Source organism: Paroedura picta, chromosome 9, assembly GCF_049243985.1.
Source record: "Paroedura picta isolate Pp20150507F chromosome 9, Ppicta_v3.0, whole genome shotgun sequence".
Lineage (NCBI taxonomy): Eukaryota > Metazoa > Chordata > Lepidosauria > Squamata > Gekkonidae > Paroedura > Paroedura picta.
The window spans coordinates 75604250-75624133 of NC_135377.1; positions in this window are offsets into that span (position 1 = coordinate 75604250).

A 19884-nucleotide genomic window follows, 5' to 3' on the forward strand; every position below is an offset into this window, starting at 1 on the left:
TGGCCCCTTCCAACTCTATGATTCTATGATCTCTTGGCTACGGCCAACTCTAGATGTGCCTAAACCCTTTGACCTGTGAGAAAAAACACATGTAAAATAGGCGCTGAGCCTTTCTGCTTTCTCTGCATCCTCCGTTAGAGTTTGTCCATCCGTAACCAACAGTGGGCCTATTGCCTCCTTTACTTTACGTTTGCTCCTCACATAACTGAAAAATCTTTTCTTGTCTTGAAATATTCTTCTTGTTATAGTGGGCTTCCCTGGGCAATTTTAGCTCACTCTCAGCTTTGGCCTTTCTGATGATTGATCTACAGTGCCTAGTAACCAGTAGGTACTCTTCCTTAGAGCTCTGTCCTTCCCTCCATTTCATGAACATTTTCCTTTTCTTTCTTAGTTCCTCTTGAAGTTCTCTGTTCATCCAAATAGGCTTCTTAGAGCTCCTGCAGTGTTTTCGTCTTTCTGGGATAGTAATTGATTGAGCATCCAATAGCTCTTATTTGAGTAGCGCCCACCCTTCACATGTTCCTTTCCCTTCCAGCATTCTCGTCCATGGTATGACACTCATCATGTCTCTGAGTTTATTAAAGTTTGCCCTACGAAAATCCAACATCCGCGTCTGGCTACAAGCTTCCTTGGCTCCCCATCTCAAAAGGAATTCTATGAGGACATGGTCACTTCCCCCTAGGGTCTCCACATCCTTCACCTCATCTACCAACTCTTGCCTGTTGGTCAGTATTAAGTCCAGTATGGCTGAACCTCTTGAGGATTCATCTCCTATCTGTTAAATGAAATAGTCAACCAGGCAGGTCAGAAAGTTGCATGACTATGGACGCTTTGCAGAGTTTGTTTCCCAGCACACATCTGGGAAATTGAAGTCATCCATGACGCTTGGATATTTTCTCAAGCTACTCACAAAGTGCAGCATCCACATCCTCTCGTTGGTCTGGCGGTCGGTAGAAGACACCAACCACCACACTGTTTTTTCCCCCCTCCCTTTTTTTCACCCAGATGTATTTCACTGTAGATATACATTTTCTTGTTACAATGGGCTTTTGGTGTAGTGGTTTGGTGTAGTGGTTAGGAGTGCGGACTTCTAATCTGGTATGCCGGGTTCGATTCTGCACTCCCCCACATGCAGCCAGCTGGGTGACGTTGGGCTCACCATGGCACTGATAAAACTGTTCTGACCGAGCAGTGATATCAGGGCTCTCCCAGCCTCACCCACCCCACAGGGTGTCTGTTGTGGGGAGAGGAATGGGAAGGTGACTGTAAGCCGCTTTGAGCTTCCTTCGGGTAGGAAAAAGCGGCATATAAGAACCAACTCTTCTTCTTCTTCTTCTTCTTCTTCTTCTTCTTCTTCTTCTTCTTCTTCTTCTTCTTCTTCTTCCCTGGCCAATCTTAGCTCACTCTCAGCTTTGGCCTTAATGATGATTGATCTACAGTGCCTAGTAACCTGAAGATGCTCTTCTTTGTCCTTCCCTCCATTTCCTGGACATTTTCCTTTTCTTTCTTAGTTCCTCTTGAAGATCTCTGTTCATCCAAATAGGCTTCTTAGAGCTCCTGCAGTGTTTTCGTATTTCTGGAATAGTTATTGATTGAGCATGCAATAGCTCTTGTTTGAGTAGCGCCCACCCTTCACATGCTCCCTTCCCTTCCAGCATTCTCGTCCATGGTATGACACTCATCATGTCTCTGAGTTTATTAAAGTTTGCCCTACGAAAATCCAACATCCGCCTCTGGCTACAAGCTTCCTTGGCTCCCCATCTCAAAAGGAATTCTATGAGGACATGGTTACTTCCCCCTAGTGTCCCCACCTCCTTCACCTCATCCACCAACTCTTGCCTGTTGATCAGTATTAAGTCCAGTACGGCTGAACCTCTTGTGGGTTCATCTATCATTTGATAAATGAAATTGTCAGCCAGGCAGGTCAGAAAGTTGCATGACTGAGGATGCTTCGCAGAGATTGTTTCCCAGCACACATCTGGGAAATTGAAGTCACCCATGATGACAAGGTCCTGCCGCTTGGATATTTTCTCAAGCTGCTCACAAATTGCAGCATCCACATCCTCTCGTCGGTCAGGCGGTCGGTAGCAGACATCAACCAGCATACTGTTTGTTTTCCCCTCGCTTATTTTCACCCAGATGCTTTCCACTGTAGATATGCTCTCCTTCATTAGAATTTCCTGACAGGTAAGCCCTTTCCTCACGTACAGTGCCACTCCTCCACCTCTTCGAGCTATTCTGTTTTTCTGAACAGTTCATAACCATCCACTATTACATTCCAGTCATGAGAATCATTCCACCACGTTTCTGTGATGCCTACTAGATCATACCTTTCCATCAGCATGAGAAGTTTCAGCTCTTCCTTCTTATTGCCCATGCTTCGGGCGTTAGTATAAAGGCATCTGAATCCTTGGACTTTTGGTTCCCTATGAGCTGGCCTTCCTGGCTGAGCTGCCCCTGATCGGTCTCCTTCCTTACACTCCCTATATTGAATGTCTCCTTCCCCTTGTGGCTTCAGTTTAAAGCTCTTCTGATGAATTTCCCCAGGTTCCTGCCAAACACATTCTTCCCCAGTTTCGATAAGTGCAGTCCATCAGGTGCTAGTAGGCCTTCCTCAAGAAAGCCTATCCCATGGTCCCAGAAACCAAATCTCTCCTGCCGGCACCAACTACGCAGCCACTGATTCACTTCCATTATCTTCCTCTCCCGACGCATTCCTCTTCCCTTGACAGGAAAATTGAAGAGAATACCACTTGTGCCCCCATTTGATTGAGCTTTCTCCCCAGATCTTGATAGTCTTTTTTAATAGGAGCGATGGTATTCAGGGACGTGTCATTCGTTCCCACATGGACCATCACAAATGGGTAGCGATCCGTAGATTTGAGGAGTTTGGGCAGCCTTTCTGAAATATCTTTAATTTTCGCCCCTGGCAAGCAACACACCTCTCGGGTTAGGGGGTCGGGCCCAGCCACATGGCGATCCATTCCTCTTAGCAGGGAGTCTCCAATTACCAGTACTCTCCTTTTTTTTTTTCCTCAACTCCATTTCCTTCTGTCCCCGTGGCCTCTTCCCTTTGTCTTAGACTTTGTTTTGGGACACTTGTTGACACTTGCACGTCCTCTGCAATGCCCTGAAATCTATTTTGGAGCTCCAAAGGCCCCGAGAACCGGGTTGCTCTACACCGTGGAGTCTTTTTCCTAACTCTCTGCAGAGGTTCCATAATGAGGTCAATCCCCTTATCCTGTTCAAGACTGGTTGTATCTCTTTATTCTGAGTTGCACAGCTCCGGTCTATGAACTCCTCCCCTCTCTTAATTTGGGTCAGAGTAATAATCCTCTCTTCTAAGTTCCTAATCCTTTCCTCCAAAAGTCTTACTAGCTTACACTTGGGGCAGATGTAGTCCATCTTGTCTTCAGGGAGGAAGGCAATCATGTCGCACTCACTGCAGATGATGGGATGAGTGTCCTGGAGGTCCATTGTAACTTCTAGGCAGTGCAAGTACTAGGGAAATATAATCTACTGATTCTAATTGCTAGGCCAAGAACCCCTTTGTCTCGCGCCTCTGGTGAGGAGCAGCCTTTTTTAATCCTCCCAGCAATCACCTAGCAATCACCTCACTCAGCACCACAATAGCCTCACCTGGTCAGCAGCAGCAGCAGTAGCAGCACTCCCCAGCAGCTTTCTCCACGTGCTCTCAGTTGTCTGAGGTAGCATAGAACTCATGTTTAGCTGCTGTAACTGCCCTCTCATATAGCCTCATAAGTGTGTAATCAGATGCCTTTGCCACTTCTTTGTGAGACTACCTCCACAATCACTCTAGCTGTCTTACTTCCCTCTTCCTCTTCCTTAGCTTCCTAGAATACTAGGGAGGCAGTTTAAGGTGAGGGCAGAATGGGCACGTGGGAGCGATCTCATCAATAGCGACAGTCAATCAGGACTGCCAGTCCTCCACTAACGCCTCCAGCGAGTCACCAGGAGGCATTGAGTCCCACAGAGCATTCAGGAATCCAATTGAATCCATTAGTCTCCACAGATGGGGCTAAAATACACTTGCCGCCCACACGGGGAAGGGGTGGTATCTTGAGCGAGGCCTTCTGGGCATAGTGGTCTGACCATGGAATGGGATCAACCACCAGCAGATCCACCTCTACCCCAGCACCAAATATCCCTCTATCAGTGATGGCAGGTTATAAGGGGCTACTTGATTATCACTGCCTCTTTTTCCCATGTAGCCCAGATCCTTTCTATATTGTTGAACTATTTTGACAGATAAAACTGCCCATCCTCCCACCGCTGCAGGAGAACTGCTCACATTGATATGTTACTTGAATATACTTGCACCATGAAGGGCTGGGCAGGTTCAGTATGGCAGAGAAGGAGTCTGGTGGTGAAAAGCAGCTTAAGCTCCTTGAAAGCTCACTGGTACTCAGCGGACCACTAAAGTCATGCTTTGGGTCGCTTCTCCCCCACTCCTTCCCCTTGGTCTTAAGTAAATCAGTAAAGGGAGGGCTACTTTAACAAAATTCGGGATTAAATCATGGTAGAATTCAGCAAAGCCTAAGAAACTTTGCGTCTAGTCAAGGCTACGGTCTTCCCAGTTGCAATGTATGGCTGTGAAAGTTGGACCATAAGGAAGGCCGAACGTCAAAGAATTGGGGCTTTTGAACTCCGGTGCTGGAGAAGACACTTGCGAGTCCCTTGGACTGCAAGGCGAACAAACCGGTCAGTCCTAGAGGAGATCAGCCCTGCCTGCTCCTTAGAAGGCCAGATCCTGAAGATGAAACTCAAATACTTTGGCCACCTCATGAGAAGGAAGGACTCCCTGGAGAAGAGCCTAATGCTGGGAGCGATCGAGGGCAAAAGAAGAAGGGGATGACAGAGAATGGGGTGGCTGGATGGAGTCACTGAAGCAGTAGGTGCAAGCTTAAATGGACTCCGGGGAATGGTAGAGGACAGGAAGGCCTGGAGGATCATTGTCCATGGGGTTGCGATGGGTTGGACACCACTTCGCCCCCATCAACAATAAAGAAACTTTGCAGTTACTTCCAAGTGCAGGGCAGGTTCCAGCCTAGCTGGGTACATACTTAGTCCCTGCAAGGATGCCCGGTAACCCAGAACATCCAGTCTTTCCTTATGGAAAACACATTTGGAAAATTTTGCATAGAGATGATTGGCTAGGAGCCTAATCAACACATCCCATATCATGTGTACATGTTTATCCCTCATTCTTGAATAAATCTAAACATCATCCATGTAAACCCCTTAGTACAATAAATCATGCAAGACCTCATTTATGAGGTTCATGAACATCTCTAGTACGTCCATATGGTATAATGAAGTACTCAAACTTTCCAAGGGAGTGCTGAATGCTGTAAGGTGCTCATGTCCCTGCTGTCCCTGTAGTTAGCGTCCCGCAGATCAAGTTTGGTGAAGGTCCTACCCGAACACAATTGACCCAAGAGATTTTTTTTTATATACCGCCCATTCTTTACAGCTCTGGGCAGTTTACTTGGGACATTATGTAATTTTACATGGAACATTATAATAATTTAATCTATAATATACAAGTTTCAATACAACATCATAACAACCAAGTAACAATTTATAACACAACATAAATAACAACAAAACTGGGGAGATCAAATTTGTTCAGTCATGGAAGGGTGTCTGTGGGGGGGGCCCAGGAGATGTTCTCAGTCAGTCGACCTCAAGCAAATGCCTGGTGGAGGAGCTCCCTTTTGCAGGCCCTGCAGAACTGTGGAAGTTCTGGCTGGGCTCTGATCTCTTCAGGGAGCTTGTTCTACCGGGTGGGGACCCGGACTGAAAAGGCTCTGGCCCTTGTTGAGGTCCGCCGTGCTTCTTTGGGGCCAGGGATCTGCACCTAGTTGGAGGTGGTGGCGCGGAAGGCTCTTTTGGGGGTATAGGCAGGAAGGTGGTCTCTCAAGTACACTGGGCCCAAACCACATATGGCCTTAAAGGTGGTTACCAAAACCTTAAGCTTAATCTGGAATTCAACTGGGGGCCAGCCGAGTTGTTGGAGTATCGGCAGGATGTCGGATCTCCATGATGTTTTAGTGAGGATCCTGGCTTGAGCATTCTGCACTAGTAGTTTCCGGATCAAGGATGAAGGTAGGCCTGCGAAGAGTGAGTTGCAGAAGTCTAGTCTAGAAGTGACCGTCACATGGATCACTGTGGCTAGGTGCACTGGGTCCAGGTAGGACGCTAGTAGCTTGGCTTGGCGGAGATCGTAAAATGCCAGCTGCGCTACCTTTGTGACCTGGGCTTTGTGACCTGGGCTTTGTGACCTCCGCACCAGCTGAGCCAGAGGGCGCATAAAGATGTTGAATAAGTTAGGAGAGAAGACAGCTCCTTGAGGGACTCCACATGTGAGCTGGTGCTGGTTGGATACTCTCTGTCCTATCACTACCCTCTGTCCACGGCCTCGGAGGAAGGAATTCAGCCATTTGAGGGCTGTTCCCTGTATCCCGGCATCAGCTAGGCGGTGAGCTAGGAGCTCATGATCCACTGTATCAATCGCTGCTGACAGGTCTTATAGTATGAGCAGCGCTGACCCTCCTTGGTCTAGCTGACGTCGGAGATCGTCCGTCAGGGCAACTAGTGCTGATTCTACCCCATGTCCAGGCCAGAAGCCTGACTGAAATCTTTTATATTCAGCAGGAGATACTCATTCAAAGTAGAAATGTTATTGAGCACCCGGAAGAGGGATACAACCGGAGCATCCCATCTTAATTCTTGACAAACAGCATCGGTGCCACCATATGTAACATGGCGGGCCAAGTGAAACCCCGGGCCAGGTTCTTATCCAAGTACTTCTGGAGCTCCCCCATCTTCTGTGAACTCGTAGAAGAAATCTTCACCTTTGGTGGTGGCTCCCCTGGCTTGAGCTCAGTGGCGCAGTCTATCTCACAGTGTGTGTATGGGGAAAGTTCATCACATGAACGTTTCTCAACCCACCCACCCCAGGTCCCAGTACTCTTAGAACAGGGCTCCCCCTCTTCATGACTTAGCCCTGCTAATTTGTTCAGGGGATCAGTTGCTACATAGGAATGCTTCAGGGAGCCCTGTGGCATAACTGAGTGGCAGTGGATGTGGCACACTGGAAAATGAAAGTCATTACTTAGGCCTGCCAGCAAATCCTAGGATCATGCCACCAGAGCCATTACAGCCACAGGACAAGTCAAAAAGCTGCCCGCGGTGCCAGTACTGATGGTCTCCTCTCCCAGTGATCCTCAATGTCTTAGTGGAGGAGGGACACACAATGGGTAGATGCCCCCTTTGAAAAACAGGCATCGATCTGTGCAAAGTGGATGGGTCATTTCAGTTCCTCCAGGCCCACTCTTGGTACCCAAGACCGTCTCTGGGTGAATCAAAATCTGGTGAGCAAGAGCCTTCGTAGCACAAAGTTCCACCCAGCAGAGGGTGGTGCTAGCAGTCAGCCCCAGGCAAAACTGCCACCTTATGCAAATCAGCTAATGTGATTAGCTGTAGACCCTCACTACCCCAGCAGGGAAACGACGAAAAAACGACAACACTCAAACAGCTCTCACTCTTCTTCAACCTATATATCTTCTCACACTGCCCTTACAGCATATATGAGGGACCGCCTTTCGCCCTATATCCCCTGCAGGGCTTTACGCTCTGCGGGGGCTAACCTATTGGTCGTTCCCGGCCCCAAGGAAGCCCGCCTGGCCTCGACCAGGGCCAGGGCCTTTTCGGTCCTGGCCCCAACCTGGTGGAATGAGCTCCCGGAAGAGCTGAGGGCCCTGCGGGAATTACCAGCATTCCGCAGGGCCTGTAAGACGGAGCTCTTCCGCCAGGCTTATAACTGAGGCCGGGCGGAAGGAAGATCAGCCCCCCCCCTCACAAACTGGCGGTAGAGAGTGTCACCCCCTTCCTGTAGTTGAGGATGTGTAGACCAAATGAGCAGATTAAGCCATCGTTGTTGCCATTATAGTAAATTTATCGGATCTTATTGTTATTTTATGGTTTTAGGGGACGGGGTTATGTAAGCCGCCTCGAGCCTTCGGAGGGAGGCGGGGTATAAATATAAATATAAATATAAATATAAATATAAATATAAATATAAATATAAATATAATAATAATAATAATAATAATAATAATAATAATAATAATAATAATAATAATAATAAAATTATAAAAACAATAAAATCCCAATTTACACAATGTACACAATAAAACATCACAAAGATGGCAGTAATATCCTTATTTAATCCTTTCCACCTTGTTCAGGTTGGGGTCCTGATCTTCCTCAAGTGAGAGCGGTCTGGTGGAACTTGGGATCCAGTTGGAAAAACCCGGGACTCTGTCCTGGCCTCAACCGTATGCCCGGTGGAAGAGCTTCGTCTTACAATCATAGAATCATAGAGTTGGAAGGGGCCATACAGGCCATCTAGTCCAACCCCCTGCTCAACACAGGATCAGCCCTAAGCATCCTAAAGCATCCAAGAAAAGTGTGTATCCAACCTTTGCTTGAAGACTGCCAGTGAGGAGCTCACCACCCCCTTAGGCAGCCAATTCCACTGCTGAACTACTCTGACTGTGAAACTACTTTTACAGGACCTGTGGAAAACTGGTAACTCTGACAGGGCCCTCAGCTCTTCCAGGGCCCTCAGCCACCAGGCCGGGGCCAGGACTGAAAAGGCCCTGGCCCTGGTCAAGGCCAGACGTATGTCCCAGGGGCCTGGGATAACCAGTAAATTCATACCCACAGAGCGGAGAGCTCTATGGGGGTTATAAGCAACCAAGTGGTCCCGCAGGTAGGCAAGGCCCATGCCGCGTATGGCCTTAAAGGTTAATACCAGTACCTTAAACTTGACCCGGAAACAGACCCGATAACCAGTGCAGATGACGACGCACCAGCTGAATATGGGCCCTCCAAAATGTCCTAGTGAGGACCCAATCAGCTGCATTCAAACAAGAGCTATTGCATACTCAATCAATGACTATCCCAGAAAGACGAAAACACTGCTGGAGCTCTAAGAAGCCTATTTGGTTGAACAGAGAACTTCAAGAGGAACTAAGAAAGAAAAGGGAAATGTTCAGGAAATGGAGGGAAGGACAGAGCTCTAAAGAAGAGTACCTACAGGTTACTAGGCACTGTAGATCAATCATCAGAAAAGCCTAAGCTGAGAGTGAGCTAAGATTGGTCAGGGAAGCCCACTGTAACAAGAAAAGATTTTTCAGTTATGTGAGGAGCAAACGTAAAGTAAAGGAGGCAATAGGCCCACTGTTGGGTGCAGATGGACAAACTCTAACGGAGGATGCAGAGAAAGCAGAAAGGCCCAGCACCTATTTTACATCTCTTTTTTTCCCACAGGTCAAAGGGTTTAGGCACATCTAGAGATGGCAGTAGCCAAGGGTAGTGTCTGGGTGGCAGGTTGACATGGATAGAGAGGTTGTCGAGAGGCATTTAGCTGCACTGGATGAGTTCAAATCCCCTGGGCCGCATGAAATGCACCCGAGAGTGCTCAAAGAACTTTCCGGAGAACTTGCAGAACCCTTGTCCCTCATCTTTAGGGCCTCTGGAGATGTCCTGGAGGACTGGAAGAGAGCAAATGTTATTCCGATCTTCCGAAAAGGGAGGAAGGATGAACCAGGAAACTACAGACCAGTGAGTGTGACCTCTGTTGTGGGTAAGATAATGGAGCAGATATTAAAGGGAGCGATCTGCAAGCATCTGGAGGACAATTTGGTGATCCAAGGAAGTCAGCATGGATTTGTCCCCAACAGGTCCTGCCAAACCAACCTGGTTTCCTTTTTGACCAAGTGACAGGTTTGCTGGATCATGGAAATTCGGTTGATGTCGTTTACTTGGATTTTAGCTTTTGAGAAGGTACTGATGGATAAATTGTTCTGATGGATAAATTGAAGGACTGCAATCTGGATTTTCAGATAGTTAGGTGGATAGGGAATTGGTTAGAGAGCCACACGCAAAGAGTTGTTGTCAATGGTGTTTCATCAGACTGGAGAGAGGTGAGTAGTGGGGTACCTCAAGGCTTGGGGCTCGGTCTGGTACTTTTTAACATATTTATTATTGATCTAGATGAGGGGGTGGAGGCACTACTCATCAAGTTTGCAGATGACAACAAATTGAGAGGACTGGCAAATACTCCAGAAGATAGAGACAGAGTTAAACGAGATCTGAACACAATGGAAAAATGGGCAAATGAGAACATGATGCGATTTAATAAAGATAAGTGTAAAGTTCTGCATCTGGGTCAGAAAAATGAAAAACATGCCTACTGGATGGGGAATACACTTCTAGGTTACACTGTGTGTGAACGAGATCTTGGGGTACTTGTGGATTGTAAGCTAAACATGAGCAGGCAGTGTGATGCAGTGGTAAAAAAGGCAAATGCCATTTTGGGCTGTATCAACAGGGGCATCACATCAAAATCACAGGATGTTATAGTCCCATTCTATACGGCACTGGTCAGACCACACCTGGAGTACTGTGTGCAGTTCTGGAGGCCTCACTTCAAGAAGAACGTAGATAAAATTGAAAGGGTGCAGTGGAGAGCGACAATCTGGGGCCAAGGGACCAAGCCCTATGAAGATAGGTTGAGGGACTTGGGAATGTTCAACCTGGAGAAAAGGAGGTTGAGAGGGGACATGATAGCCCTCTTTAAGTATTTGAAAGGTTGTCATTTGGAGGAGGGCAGGATCCTGTTCCCGTTGGCTGCAGAGGAAAGGATACACAGTAATGGGTTTAAACTACCTTCCCTTCTTGGTGTCCAAATCCCTTACCATTTTCAGAAGAGGTGAAATAGGACCTCAGGAGAGGAAAAAGGAGTTTATAAGCCAGTTTGGAACTCCTTCAGATATTGAAAAGTGGGGTATAAAAACAGCTCTCTTCTTTTTCAAATACCTAGATAAAAACCCACAAGACATCTTTTAATTACACTGGTGCTAAAAATAGTACTCAAATCCAAGGCAAATCAAAGTTCTTTGTTTTGCCTTCCAATATGCACTTCATGATAATCCAGCTACTTATAGCCAGTAAACCATGCCAGCTAGTCAATTAGCCAAGTATGTGATTAATCTTTTCATAGAAAGAAACATGAAATTCAATTAAAATCCCACAGCTTCAGAATGGTAATGAGCATCATGATCTACTGACATTTTGATGATGGAGAATTTGGGTACAAGCCAGTTTCATTCCTCTGAAGGCTATTTGGATGGTCAAAGAGAAAAACTGGCCTAAATCCAAGTTTTCTATGGTTAATTATATTCTACCATAGTAGGAAACAAAATTGTGTCTGAACTATATGATAAATTTAAATGAAAATGTGAATACTGAGCCTTTGCAAAGGACAATTTTCCTAACATTGAGCTATTCATAGATTTTGAATGTTTCTGTCAGCCTTTCTAATCCAGTTCTGCAGTGAACTATCCACATTCTTCAGATGTACAGCATTTTCTTCTTCTTCTTCTTCTTCTTCTTCTTCTTCTTCTTCTTCTTCTTCTTCTCCACATATTTCTCTCATAGTTGTCTTCTACAGATCCCACTGTACCATTCCTAGGGTTCACTCTCCGTTTCTGTGGCAGATAAGAGATTCCCTGCCCCCCCCCCCTCCACCAGGTGCTGGTACTCAATGTCAATAGGAATCTCAAGTCCCAATAGGAATTATAGCAGCAACAAAAACAAAAAAAAACTGGATGTCATATACAAAATTTTCAGATAGATCAGCTAAAGAGCACTCTGGAAAACCAATATGACTTGCTGTAGGTGCTGGTGAGGAGGAGGTGGAGAAGAAAGGAGGAGGCGGAGGACGAAGAAGAAGAAGAAGAAGAAGAGTTGGTTTTTATATCCTGCTTTTCCCTACCAGAGTCTCAAAGCAGCTTACAATTGCCCTTCCTTCCTCTCCCCACAATAGTCACTCTGTGAGGGAGGTGAGGCTGAGAGAGCCCTGATATTACTGAAGAAGAAGAGTTGGTTCTTATAGGCCCCTTTTCTCTACCCAAAGGAGCCTCAAAGCAGCATACAGACACACTCTGAGGGAGGTGAGGCTGAGAGAGCCCTCATATTACAGAAAAATTCTTATATGCTGCATTTGCGGGAGGAGTGGGGAACCAAAGCCGGCTCACCAGATTAGAACCTGCATCTTTACCAGGACACCAAGCTGGCTCTCAAGCAACTGAGAATACGGAGAAAGGCAGGATAGTGTTGTATGGTTTTATCCCTGCAATTTAAACTGGAAAATTCCTATGTAGACTGAAATTTCTCCCATATGTGAATTCGCCCTGGGATTTTTAGAAACTATTTACTGCATTTTCTGTTTCTTGGCCTCAATTTTTTCCTGCTGTAACATGTTCATTTTTAACACAATTTTTGTAGCAATAAATTAGCATCGTATTTTCTGAAAATACATGTCACAACAGAATTTGGTCCAGAGTTGGGATGAAATAACTCAAGCAGATTTTATAGAACACAGGAAACACAGACATGGTATAGCTCTGCCCCAAGAGAGTCAGTTCAAAACAAGGGACTCAAACCTGGTCTACTCTTGACCTTGTTCCAGATGTTACAGCTGGTACAAAATATCGCTCCTTGAGTCCTCACCAGGCTCTGTGGAGAGTCCATATTCGACCTGCTGAGGGACAGCCTCTCTAAATATGTCTCCCAAAGAGCTCTATGGTCTGCTGATTCCATCACATTTGTGATACCTGACCCCAAACATGCCCTTTTCAGCCCTTGCTCCAGCCTGCTGGAAGGAGTCACCCACAGACAACTGGGTCTGTTAGAGCTCACAGAGTTCCAAGTGGGCCTGCAGAATGGTGCTGTTCCGCCACACATTTGGGTGAAGCACAGAAGCAAATAACAACATCTCCTCTCTTCCCTACTGCCCTTCCATCAGAATTCAAACTGGGGATGAAGAAATTAGAAATTAGAATAATTGATTTAACTCGTACAAGAAATTTTATCAGAGCATTTTTATTGTACTTAATCTGTATAATAGAAATTTATCTTATAATCAAACTATGTTTGTCAGGTTGTTGGCAATGCCCCTAAAATTGGGGCCATCTATAAATCAAATAATAAACACAAATAAATTTTATTTTAACTGCAGCTTCCACCAAAGTGTTTATTTAAGAAAGGAGATGTACTTACATGAGATGGAGAGGGAGGAAGTAGCCAATGCCCAGAGAGAGAAGGACAGGGAACAGGAAGTGGGCCCTGAAGTTCAAACAACAAAGGTTGGAGCCAAGGAGAGGGAATAAAAGGGAGAGCATGGAGACACGGGTGGTGGGTGAAGCAAGTTGGAATTGGAACTGTGGAGAATTATATCGGTTTGCTGGAGGGAATGATTAAACAACACCTTGTACAAGATTATGAGTTGTGGTTTTGCTTCTGTGGGGGAAAAGTAAGACAACAGAAAGGGGCAGGGCCAAAAGGGGTTGGCCTCCAAACATCACAGTGGTGGAGAATGTGGGCATTTTAGCTCTGCCCCAGAGACCTCTACCTGTAATTCCCACCCGACAGGGGTGGACCCCTCCAGTATGATATGCAGCGATCTCACCAGCACAAACAATAAGCAAGAGTAGTTCCGAGGAAGAAAAATCCAAGGCATTCTCCACCGGCTCAGTCATAGAGAAAATGTCAGAAAAGACAAAAATGGATTTTGCCCAGTTCGGTAAATGGCTCATGGAACATCAATATCAAGTGCGGCAAGAAGTTTTAGACCAACAGGCCATGGCACAGGAGCACATGCTACAGGAGAATAGGCTGCCTAAGGAGGTGGTGAGCTCCCCCTCACTGGCAGTCTTCAAGCAAAGGTTGGATACACACTTTTCTTGGATGCTTTAGGATGCTTAGGGCTGATCCTGCGTTGAGCAGGGGGTTGGACTAGATGGCCTGTATGGCCCCTTCCAACTCTATGATTCTATGATTCTATGAGATGCATGAGGGGGGAGAAAAAGGGCTCTGCAATACTTGTGGACAGTGGGGGCATTTTAAGTGAGACTGCCCTCTCATGGAGTGTGAAATGGGATGCGACATAGCCATGAGCAGCTCTCTGTCCATGGCTTGAGCCGATCAGGTACCTAGGTCCCTCCCATACATCCAGTGGGTGACTAAAACCTACTGTCTTGGGCTTATTGAGAAATGATGGTTTTAAGTCTTTAATGGGAGTTTTAATGGGGTTTTAAGACATTGTAACCCGCCACAAGCCATTTGGGAGTGGCGGGAAATGAATCGAAATAATAATAATAATAATAATAATAATAATAATAATAATAATAATAATAATAATAATAATAATAAATTTCCAATACCTCAAGTCAGCATTAGCTATTTGGGAGGACACTGTGAACTAGACATGGCCTTATTTCCAAATCTCCTGCACTCCACCCTGTTCGGCCGGGATGCCCTCAACTTCAAGGCTGCATTTAGAGCAGTGTCTGGAAGCAATCGGGCGGTAACTTGCCCGGGAGTGAGTCAAAAAGACCCCAGTGACCAAGAGAAGCAGTCTGACCCCAGTGATGAGCTACGCAAGAATCTCCAGAATGACCCGGATTTCCTACACTTACAAGAGACTAATGCTTCCCTGGAAGACCTATGGCAACAAGTAGTGGTGGATGAAGCGGTTGTAAAAGAAGCCAGACAGAGTCCGAGTTCACCACACGTAACATGGGAAGGGGGCCTATGTTTTTGTTTCCCAAAAGAAAAAGGGGTAATTATCTCATAACTACTGGTGCCCCAAGCATACAGGTGGGAGACGTTAGAGACAGCTCATGACCATCAATGGGCAGGGCATCGGGGCAGTAAAGCAACCCTGTGTTGCATCTTAAGATGCTTCTTGTGGCCAAATGTGGCCCAAGATGTACAAGGCTATTGCCGCTCATGCAAAGTGTGCCAACGGACCACGGGATGGACTCCTTCCTGGGCTCCGCTGCAATCCACTCCCAATAATTGAGACCCCATTTGAACACATCAGCATGGACTTTGTGGGATCCCTGCCCCGTATCCCACAGGGGTCCCATTACCTACTGGTAATAGTAGACTAAGCTACTATATATCACAAAGCTATTCCCATATGGTCCATGAAAAGTGAGGGGGTAGCCAGAGCTCTAATGAGGTTATTTGCACATGTGGGGTTGCCTTGAGAGGACTTAAAAGACCATGGATCCCCCTTTACCACTGCCTGCATACAGCAAATGTGTCACACTTTAGGGATAAGACAAATATTCACAACTGTGTATCACCCACAAATGGATGGGTTAACTGAACATATGAATCAGACTGTAAAGAGCAATCTAAAATGTTTAGCATATGACAATCCAGGAAAATGGGATTTTTACGTTGTCCCCATACTGTTTGGGATCAGGGAAACTACACAAGCCTCCATGGGGTATTTCCCGTTTGAGCTCTTACATGGGCGGTGACCCTGAGGTGTTCTAGATCTGGTGGGAGAAAAATAGGTCTACACCCCACCAAAGCCTGGGAAAGCCCTAGGGGAAAATACACCCCAGTCCAAAAATTACAATACCACCCAACCCAGGTTAGCGAGGAAGCCTGTAACAACTTAGCCATGGCCCAATTATATAAAACAGAATGGTATGACAGGGGAATCAAGGACCAGTCCTTCAGTGTAGGGGATTTAGTGATGCTACACCAGAAGGGGTGTGGTCAAGTGGATGGAGATCGATGGAGAGGCCCCTTCCAGGTAAAGAGCATTCCGGGGCCAGTAACCTACATGATAGCCCCTATAGAGGGGCAAAGTCAATCACAATGGCTACACATTAACCACCTAAAATCCTGGCATGCCCGACAAGGACTCCCTACCAGATGATATTCCTTAATGGCAGGAGGGAGATGTGGCCTCATAGGAAGAGCCACCCACACAAGAAATGTTGTCAGTGGAGCAACAATGCGCTGTCCGACAGTTAGTCCATTGATTTTGGGGATTTTTTTCAAACATATAGAATAATAGAATCATAGAATCATAGAGTTGGAAGGGGCCATACAGGCCATCTAGTCCAACCCCCTGCTCAACGCAGGATCAGCCCTAAGCATATCTGGAAGAACCCACCTGATTCAGCATACTAGCCAGACAGAACCCGGCACCGTGGTCCTTGGCGACTTCTCCCATTTAAGAAGTGGCCTACAATTCAAAAGGAGGTAGAAGACATGTTATCCTTAGGGGTCATTGAACCCTCTACAAGTGGTTGGTGTAGTCCCATTGTGATGGTACCCAAGCCAGATGGTTCAGTACACTTCCGGGACGTTAAACAAAAGGCAAAGTTCAAAGCATATCCTATGCCCCCGGGCTGAACATTAAGTGCATCAACTAGGACATGCCCAGTTTATATCAGTCTTGGACCTAACTAAGGGCTATTGGCGGATCCCCCTTAGAGAGGAGGATAAGGAAAAAATGACCTTTGCCATGCCCAGGAGACTATCAGTTTAAAGTTATGCTGTTTAGGTTGTATGGGGCCGCAAACCTCTAGCGGTTGGTAGATAGGGCCTACAAAGGCGGCACACCTTTGCATTTGCATTTATTGATGATATAGTGATCTGTAGTCCCGATTGGCTCGCACACCTGGAAACCTAACTCAGGTCTTCCAAGCCCTTAAAGACACCAGTTTAGTGATCAAACCCAAGAAGAGCTGATTGGGGTTTAGAAGTCTCCAGTATCTGTGTTTTATCATAGGCAATGGACAGCTAAAACCCCTGCCAAAGTAGTCAAACTCGTTATGTACAAGAAGCCTCAGACTAAGAGACAAATGAGACAGTTCCTGGGGTACTATCAAGGATTCATTCCCCATTTAGCCTCTCTAGCCACCACATTAACTGACACCTTAGTGAAAATCCAACCGGCTGAGATCAGTTGAGACCCAGAGAAGGATAGCGCTTTCGACAACCTCCAAAATAGTTTCTCGCCTGGAACACTATTACACAACCCGGACTTCAAAAAAACATTCATTGTCCAAACAGACACATCCTGGTAAGGGCTGGGAATGGTATTGGCCCAAGAGATCAAATTAAGCCACGCAGAAGCCTGCTACTCAAAGATCGAATGAGAAGCACTGGCCATCTTTTGGGCTGTCAGTGCCATTTGCTTTAATTTGGCCGACAACCCATTTGTCCTTATCACCGATCATGCTCCATTACAATGGATAGACAGAGCAAATGATGCCAATGCACGAATTATGCATTGGTACAGGTTATGGTCTTCCCAGTTGCAATGTATGCTGTGAAAGTTGGACCGTAAGGAAGGCCGAGCGTCAAAGAATTGAGGCTTTTGAACTATGGTGCTGGAGAAGACTCTTGCGAGTCCCTTGGACTCCAAGGCGAACAAACCGGTCAGTCCTAGAGGAGATCAGCCCTGACTGCTCCTTAGAAGGCCAGATCCTGAAGATGAAACTCAAATACTTTGGCCACCTCATGAGAAGGAAGGACTCCCTGGAGAAGAGCCTAATGCTGGGAGGGATTGAGGGCAAAAGAAGAAGGGGACGACAGATAATGAGGTGGCTGGATGGAGTCACTGAAGCAGTCGGGGCAAACTTGAATGGACTCTGGGGAATGGTAGAGGACAGGAAGGCCTGGAGGATCATTGTCCATGGGGTTGTGATGGGTCGGACATGACTTCGCACCTGACAACAACAACAAGAACCACAGGTTCTTAACCCCTTTTTCGTTTCAGGTGGTCCACCGGCAGGGGCGCCTGCCTACCAATGCTGATTTCTTCTTCAGGTGGTTCAAGAAACAAAGATCCATCACCTCAAATGGGGAGGGGTGTCTGGGCTGGGACAAAGATGAGGGCAGCCCGAACATCTCTCACCCAATGAAGGAGGGGGGGCAAAACAACAAGGTGGAATGTGGCCCCAGGCCCCGCCCATCCCGTTACCCTAATCCATAGAGCCCTGAAGGCAGCCAACCAGGAGCAGATATGGGACCTCACCCAGCCCGTAGAAGGGGGAATTGGGGGGACCACGAGATCAATGCCCCACCCATGCTTCCCCAAGAAAGGCACAGGGAGTTAACAGCCTGTGGCTGGAACCTGCAGGGAAGAAAGGTGATGTAGTTACCTGAGATGGAGAGGGAGGAAGGAAAGGGAACAGGAAGGGTGGAGCCAAGGAGAGGGATACAAAGTAATTGCCGGTAACTATCTTATCCCATCTTATCTTATCCTTATCCTATCTTATCTTATCCTTAGAGCCTCTTGTGGCGCAGAGTGGTAAGGCAGCCGTCTGAAAGCTTTGCCCATGAGGCTGGGAGTACAATCCCAGCAGCTGGCTCAAGGTTGACTCAGCCTTCCATCCTTCCGAGGTCGGTAAAATGAGTACCCAGCTTGCTGGGGGGTAAACGGTAATGACTGGGGAAGGCACTGGCAAACCACCCTGTATTGAGTCTGCCATGAAAACGCTGGAGGGCGTCACCCCAAGGGTCAGACATGACTCGGTGCTTGCACAGGGGATACCTTTACCTTTACCTTTTTTATCTTATCCCAAGATAAGAATGTTTCATACTGGTATGGGAACAGATGGGGCAAGCATCATATGGTGCTGTGATAGCCTTTGATCACTTTCATAGACAGTTTTATTTCTCCCATGTTTGGGTGAATAACAACTGGATTTCAAGGGGATCGATTGACTGTTTTGGCAAAGAATTATCATTGGCTGTATTTGGATGTGTGACACAGTCTACTAATGTAACAGAATTAATTTTTGCTATATATTCCCACGGTCATGTAAGGTGTTCTTAGTCTGATGAAGAGTGCTTGCACTCGAAAGCTCATGCCCTGAATAAATCTTTGTTGGTCTTAAAGGTGATACTGGACTCTGATTTTATTGTGCTACTTCAGACTAACACGGCTACCTTCTTGAATACTGTAAGGGAACTGGAGGCCCCTTGGCCACCTCAGGGGGATATGTTTGATGGCTTCAGGCAGCTCTCAGAACCCGAAGTGGAAGAATTTCTGGGGTCAGTGAGGGTGACCGCCTGCCCCCTTGATCCATTTCTGTTTTGATTGTGCAAAACAAGGGATCGCAGATAGGAGGCCCTTTGGGAGATATTATCAACCTCTCTTTCTGTCTACTAGGGAGTTCCAAGAGGAGCTGAAGGAGGCGGTGTTCTATTCCTTACCAAAAAAACATTGATGGAGCCACGGGATCCAGCCAGCTATCACTCTGTATCACATTTGGTGTTCCTTGGCAAGGTGGTCGAGAAGGCCACGGTAGACCAGCTCCTAGCATATTTCTATGTAGTTGACCACAGTTTGTTGGACCACCACCTCGTTGGGGCTGGGATACAAGGGACAGCAATCCAATGGTTGTGTTCTTTTCCTTGGAACCAGACATGGAGTATGGCTGTTGGCGAGGAGTTGTCACACCCCTATCTCTCTCCCCCAGTTACATTCACCAGATGTTTTAAAGTGGTCACTGGGTGGTTAGAACAGAGTATCCTGAAACTCAACCCTTCAAAGATGGAGGTCTTGTGGCTGAGCAGAAAGGAGGCAAGTCAGGAAACGTCTATCCACTCTGATTGGGGTGCAGCTTACCATCACACCCTCGGCAATCAATTTGGGTGAGATTCTGGATGCCCTCCAGCCACCAAAAGTTGGGGAAAGACACATCTCACTTTTATTATATGCTGATGACTTAGCCATATTTGCCAGAACCCCTATAGGACTGAGAAGAGTCTTAAGAGCGCTAAACTCCTACTGTCAATTGAATAGCCTGGTAATTAACCATGATAAGACCAAGATCATGGTATGTGGTAAGAGACCTACATTTCATATCTGGAGACTAAATGGCACCCTAATAGAACAAGTCCAACATTACAAATATCTTGGTGTTATTTTCCAGGCAACCTATTCAGAGAGCCAGTTTGGTGTAG